This window comes from Misgurnus anguillicaudatus, chromosome 6, assembly GCF_027580225.2.
Source record: "Misgurnus anguillicaudatus chromosome 6, ASM2758022v2, whole genome shotgun sequence".
Lineage (NCBI taxonomy): Eukaryota > Metazoa > Chordata > Actinopteri > Cypriniformes > Cobitidae > Misgurnus > Misgurnus anguillicaudatus.
In genome coordinates this window covers 23291582-23298488 of record NC_073342.2, presented here as the reverse complement: position 1 = coordinate 23298488, position 6907 = coordinate 23291582, and the positions used below count along the sequence as shown (strand labels likewise).

The window sequence follows — 6907 nt, the reverse complement described above, 5'->3', positions numbered from 1 at the left end:
CTTTTAACTTTTTGCTTTCATATGATAAGCAACTAAAACACAGAAGTGAGCAAACTCTGGATTGCTGTAGAAAATATCAAATTGCTTTATGATTAATTGCATGTTTCCTCTTTTATGTTATGTTTACGTTGAAAGGTATTTTGCACAAGCAAACAGACACAGACACAGAGTTTCAATGGGTGTGTGTCTGTATATGTCCACATATAAACATGAGTGGAGTGAAAAGTATCTGGTTGTCTTCTGTAGACACTTCCTTCACGTTTTATTATCCAAAGTTTATGATAACAATTTCTCTCTCTGTCTCTGCCCTTTTCTCAATCAGAAACAGCAGAGACAAAAACACCCTCACACACATACGCCGCCTCTGAAAAATGTGTCTTATGACTAAAAATCTCAGGGCTAATCAGTGACCTGTTGGTCTCATGTGATAATAGCTAACTGGATTTTCAAGCCCACCGAGACAATGAGCCTTTTCAGAAACAAACCAAGAGAGGAAAAGAGCTATTTTAAAAAAGGTTAAGCATTATAAAGTCAGCTTGTCTAATACTCTAAAATCTGTTGTTGTTTTTATTAAACCTATGAAACATTTTACATCATTAATCCTGGTTAACGCTACTGTACTCAACCTGTATTTTAAAAATGTAAAACTTGGAAATGACTAATATTTAAAAATGCTGTTTGTTTTAGTTTTAGTTAACCATTGCAATAACACACATATTAATATAGAGACGGTAATATAAGTTGCGTGCATGCTTTTGCAATTGTGAATTGCATTATGAATTGCCAGTAAGAAAAGACTGAAAAACATTTGAAGTGTTACACAAATCGCACACTGGTTTGGATTTGGGTCACCAGATCGCAGACATGTGACACACAATGTCTTATATTAAGAAAGCTGTCAGAGATCAGGCTGTGGTTTCAGCATCTACATCGTAATAATCACAATATGCATGAGTTTCAAACTTTTACAGAAACTGTGGGAAAGTTTTGCAAAGTTGTTTAATCTGATTTCCCCCTTTCCGCTCTTACAAATCTCTGCTGCAATCCTATTTATGAAAAAAATGTCTTTTTAGTTGAGCAACAGTGTTAAATCTTAAGTCTGGCTATGTTAAGACTCAGCATTGTTGATTGCTGCCAAGTTTGCCATATAGGCCTTGTTTATTTGAGCAAAAAATCTGATTTTTTCCTTTGTTGTGGAAACTTTAACAAGGCTCATGAACGCTCAACCGATTTAAGTTTTAATTGCTGTGGATAATGAGTTTAAATAAGATGAAATAAGTGCGTCATACCGGCTGGCTGTGGCAGAAGCCTTTTGTTTTCAAGAGCTTTATTTACCAGTCCATGTGCATCTTGACCACTAGGATAATAGTTACGGAGATATATTATAAAAAAGGACTTAAAATGAATGATCTCACCATTGACATGTGGGGTGTTATTTATAAAATGCTGCGTATAACTGTCTTAAATTTGATCTTATCAACACTGTAAAAAATTATATCATATCAGAGGTAGTGGTGCCTGGAATAATTATTTATTTATTATTAATTCATATTTAGAAGTGTTTATACCAAATGCCAGTGGTTCCCAACCTTTTTCACTTCAAGGCCACCAAGTTGCCCACAACAATATTTGAAGGCCCCCCATTCACTCAAATTTTTCCAAATAAAATTAACTAGAACTTGGAATGACTACACTCTAAAAAAACAAACAGTGCTATATAGAACCAAAACTGTTGCTCTGGATCGCAACCATAGAAGAACCGTTTCTAGCGCCACACAGCACCGGTGAAGCACCAGCGAAGCACCTGTGCAGAACCACACAGGTGCCATATAGAACCACTATAGCACCAAATATGGTTCTACATAGCACTATATGGTTCTACACAGGTGCTTCACTGGTGCTTCACCGGTGCTATATGGCACTAAAAACGGTTCTTCTATGATTACGAGCAAAGAACCACTTTTGGTGCTATATAGCACTGTTTGTTTTTAGAGTGTATATTCGCTACTAAAATGGCCAAAACTTGATTGATCTTGATTTTTGCTTGTTTTGTCAAATTTTTTATAATTTTAAGTTATTTTGAGGCCTCGTTGGAAATCTTGCTAAGGCCCCCCTGTGGGCCCCAACCCCCTGGTTGGGAAACACTGCCCCATGCCATCCAATAAAGAAATGGGTACTCTGCACTGCATAAAATGATTTTCAAGAAAATACATTTTGTATTTTTGTCTTGTTATCATTAAAAATATCTAAAAATTTTTAAATTAAGATGCTTTTTATTGATGAGCAAAACGACTCAAGAAAATAAGTCTAGTTTTTAGACCAAAAATATACAATTTTAGTGATTTTGTGCATAAAACAAGCAAAAAAAATCTGCCAATGGGGCAAGCAAAAAAAATCTTGAACATTTTTCTTAAACACTGAATTCAAGTAAAATTCAAGAAAAATTAGCTTACCCCATTGGCCGATTTTTTTTTGCTTGTTTTATGCACAAACTCACTTAAATTTTATATTTTAGACTTATTTTCTTGGGTCGTTTTGCTCATCAAGTTTAATTTAAGAATTTTTAGATATTTTTAACGAAAACAAGAGAAAAATACTAAGATTTTTTTCTTGAAAATCATTTTTTGCAGTGTGTATTCATGTGTCTACGACACCACTGTATATCAACAAATATTTTTATGTTACTTCAAAAAAAAAAGTTAATCAATTTCAACTTGTTTTGTCAACTTATCATAAGTGAAAACTTAAAAAAAGCACTGCAAAAATGACTTTCTTACTTAGTATTTTTGTCTTGTTTTCAGTAAAAAATATCTAAAAATTCTTAAATTAAGATTTTTCTTGAAATTTTCTTGAAAAAAGTTTACTTTTCTCTTAAACACTTAATTCAAGACAAATTCATTGGCAGATTTTTTTTGCTTGTTTTATCCACAAAATCACTTAAATTTGATACATTTTGTCTAAAAACTAGACTTATTTTCTTAGGTCATTTTGCTCATCAAGAAAAAACATCTTGATTTAAGAATTTTTAGATATTCGTATTGAAAACACGACAAAAATACTATGTACGATTTTTTATTTGTATTATTTGTATAATAAATTTTTTTGAGATCTTAAAAATGATCTTAAAATATTAACATTGATATATTAAGAGCACCTGTCAACGTTCAAATCCTTTACGAGTAGCAAAAATGGTTTATATTTAAAAACTTTTCAATGTCAAAGATCGTTTTAATAAATGTGAATGTTGACGTGGATTTTGCGTACACACACTCAGCGACACACACTTTATGAGACACGCAATCTAAAATGAATCTTCATTTTAGGTAAAACCTGAAAAAATGGTGCTAAATAAAAGCTTGTAATCATATGGGAACCATTTTTAGCGTTATTTAGCACCTCTGTAGAACCATAAGTGGTGCTAAAGCATGACTATAGCACCATTCAACGTAGCACAATAGTTTACAAGCCAATCAACCACTTTTAGTACTATTTAGCACCATTTTAAGGGTGTATATAAAAACTACTGTGCTTTAAACAAATAAAAGTTAGCATCATCATCAATCTATTGTCATTTCATCAGAATCACACACACCCAACTCTACAATATAGTTGGTAGAAATTGACCGAAACAGAGATGAAGAACAATTAGTGCTGGATGACCTTAGACCCCAACTAGAGTCCGGTGATGTTAACTGGGCCTCCTTTCAAAAGAATGCCTGTGCCCAATTCTCTCAATTATGCAAATTGGGCTTGAAATCAAAGTGGCGGATGCCAATGCTTTTGATTCCGGCCTTGCTCTAGATTCCCTATTCATCTTGTTTCCTTGATAAAAACACAACTCTCTACATGAATCTGTAAAAAAATGCAGATGTGTTTAAGGCAGACATTTGGAAAAAGCTCAACACGCGTGTTTCAAGGGGGCTGATGGGTTTGCGAAGCTATCAAAGTAGATTTGTTGTGCCGTGCTCCAGCGAGGGATAAAAAACACCCTGTGGGCAAGGAAAGAAGGGTCATGGGACTCCCAAAAGGATTACCTTCGACTGGAGTCATGGGACTTCTTTTGAACAAAGAGCTTGCTCACATGCTCATCATATGAACAGCCCCTCATAAAGTCATGAAGTTTCATGTCCAGTGGGATTCGTTGACGAACTGGGAGCAAGCACCACTCGCCGGCTGAGCTCCAGGACGACGATGCTGAAAGTTTTGCCATCTTCCACAGGTAGGATCCATAGTTAACCAGGCTTGGTGACCAGGAGAAATCAGTGGATACATGGGTGTTGCTGATGTTAAATGAATAACGAGATTGAAATGAGAACTGTACTGCTGCTTAACTACAACAAACTCTGTTTGACTTTAGGTCAATTTTGTTTTATGTGGTGTATAAGTGTGGTGTCAAAGAAGCTACTGGAATTATTTAGTAGACAACATTTTTCCAAATTTTGGGTTGACAATTAAATTTTTTTTTCTTTCAAATTACTTTGCAACAAACTTGCAGTTTAAGAAAAGTAGACCATGGTCTTCATTAAACAAATTATATATATATACTACCAAATATAATATTATTAAACGATATAATTTTGTGAATATTGTGCATTTGTTTTTACAAAAATGTATTGTTTCTTGGTGCACAAACAGGTGGAAAACAAACAAAAGATTTCTAAAAAAATAATAAAACTTTCAGTGAGATTATTCTTATAGTAACAAAATGGTTGGTTAGGGTTTTTTTGTTGTGTCTTTGAATCAAGGCCGCTGTTCTGTGACTGGTTTTCGGAAGAGATTTGCCTAAAAATTTTTCATCTTAATTAGGACTGAACCCAAAACAAAAGCCCAGACACATTGCATTGAACTGAATGTTATTTTCAGTTTCCGTTCCAGACCACAAAATGTTGGTGCGCCAGAATCTGACGTGGGTCTCTTGGCACTTTCTCAAAATTCAAAGAAAACCCAAACCACTGTGATGTGAAGCAACTTTAATTTGCTATGTACTAATATTTTCAGGTGAAGCAAACCGCATATGGTCAGTGACTGCATGCTTTTACTCTACACTGCATCAAATGACTTTCTTACTTAGTATTTTTGTCTTGTTTTCAGTAAAAATACCTAAAAATTCTTAAATTAAGCTGCTTTTTCTTGATGAGCAAAATCACCTAAGAAAAAAAAGTCTAGTTTATAGACAAAAAATATACAATTTAAGCAAATTTAAACTTGAAACAAGCAAAAATATCTGCCAGTGGGGTGAGAAAAAAATCTAAAAATATGTTTTCTTTTTTATTAAACACTTAATTTAAGCAAAATTTTCTCACCCCATTGGCAGATGATTTTGCTTGTTTGAAGCACAAAATCACTTAAATTTGATATTTTTGGTCTAAAAACTAGACTTATTTTCTAAGGTCATTTTGCTCATCAAGACAATACATCTTAATTTAAGAATTTTTAGATATTTCTACTGAAAACAATACAAAAATACTAAGTAAGAAAGTCATTTTTTTGCAGTGCATACACTGCAAAAAATGATTTTAAAGAAAAAATATTCTTAGCATTTTGTCTTGTTTTCTTAAATTAAGATGCTTTTTCATGATGAGCAAAAAGACCCAAGAAAATAAGTCTAGTTTTAGACCAAAAATATCAAATTTAAGTGATTTTGTGCATAAAACAAGCAAAAAAATCTGTCAATGGGGTAAGCAAAAAAATCTTGAAAATTTTTCTTAAACACTAAATTCAAGAAAAATTCAAGAAAATTTTGCTTACCCCATTGGAAGATTTTTTTGCTTGTTTTTTGCACAAAATCATTTAAATCTGATATTTTTTGTATAAAAACTAGACTTATTTTCTTGGGTCGTTTTGCTCATCAAGAAAAAGCATCTTAATTTAAGAATTTTTTAGATGTTTTTACTAAAACAAGACAAAAATACTAAGAATTTTTTTTCTTGAAAATCATTTTTGTATGACCATGCATTAGCAACAGTTATAGCTGTGCAATGTTGGTAGTAACAGTTTAGAAAATTGTACTACCAGAATGGATTATCTGTGTACTCAAATATTCCTAGAAGTAAACTCTGTGTGACTATATGTAAAATTCCCTCCTAATGGTGATCAAAGGCTTTTCAATAGTGGTAGTCTAATCACTTTGGCATTTTGTATGTACATATTTTCCATGTGTGTATATATGCAGCTTACACATCTCATACATTAGTACGGATTATAATCTCAAAGAGGATTTACTGTATTCACTTGCTGCAGTTCTGGCAGTAACGGATGTTGCTATATATGTTTAGGGTTTTGCATGTGCAAGTTATTTTGGACCACTTAAAAGCCTTTTGCATGTAAGAGGCATTTTTAGTTTTAATTGCTTTCTTTTCCATCTCTCAGTGCCAGAAAGCGTGGATTGAGAAAACCTTTTATAAAAGAGAATGCATCCATATATTTCCAGCCAAGGACCCAACCCGGTAAGCTTTTCTATTTTGAACAATTCCAATGGAAATACAAATAATGATGCTTTTGTACAAGACAAATTGCCTGTGTGACTCATTCTGTTTTGAGGCTTTCTTATGTAATGTGGGGTGACATCTGACATCACAAGCCTTTTTACAGAACACCGTGCAGCGGCTGCCCGGGCTCTGTTCAAGTCCACCACCCTTCCTGTAGGTGGAGGGAAGCACGGATGTGCACTGATGCATGTGGTTTAGACACAGCCCTTATAGATACAGTATAGCTTATAGATATAGGAAATTGAAATTCCAGCTAATTGAGTTATACAAGTGGTATTTTGTTAAGTACGATAACTCTATTCTATTCAGAGCATGATTTATAACGTGCTGTCATTGCCATGTGTTTCCTCAGGTGTGCCTGCGGTTATCTTGTGAGTCAGCACACTGCCATTTCGTCAGGATCCGTAACAAACAGGCCC

At 33.7% G+C, this 6907-nt stretch overlaps 1 long non-coding RNA gene across 1 annotated transcript; it reads left to right on the top strand.

Annotated features, from left to right (window-relative positions):
- Positions 1–3580: 3580 nt before the first annotated feature.
- LOC141364327 (uncharacterized) lies at positions 3581–6901 on the top strand. Its single transcript, XR_012370064.1, has 3 exons — positions 3581–4219; positions 6370–6446; positions 6841–6901. It is a non-coding gene; the product is annotated as an uncharacterized lncRNA (long non-coding RNA).
- The last annotated feature ends 6 nt before the right edge of the window (positions 6902–6907 follow it).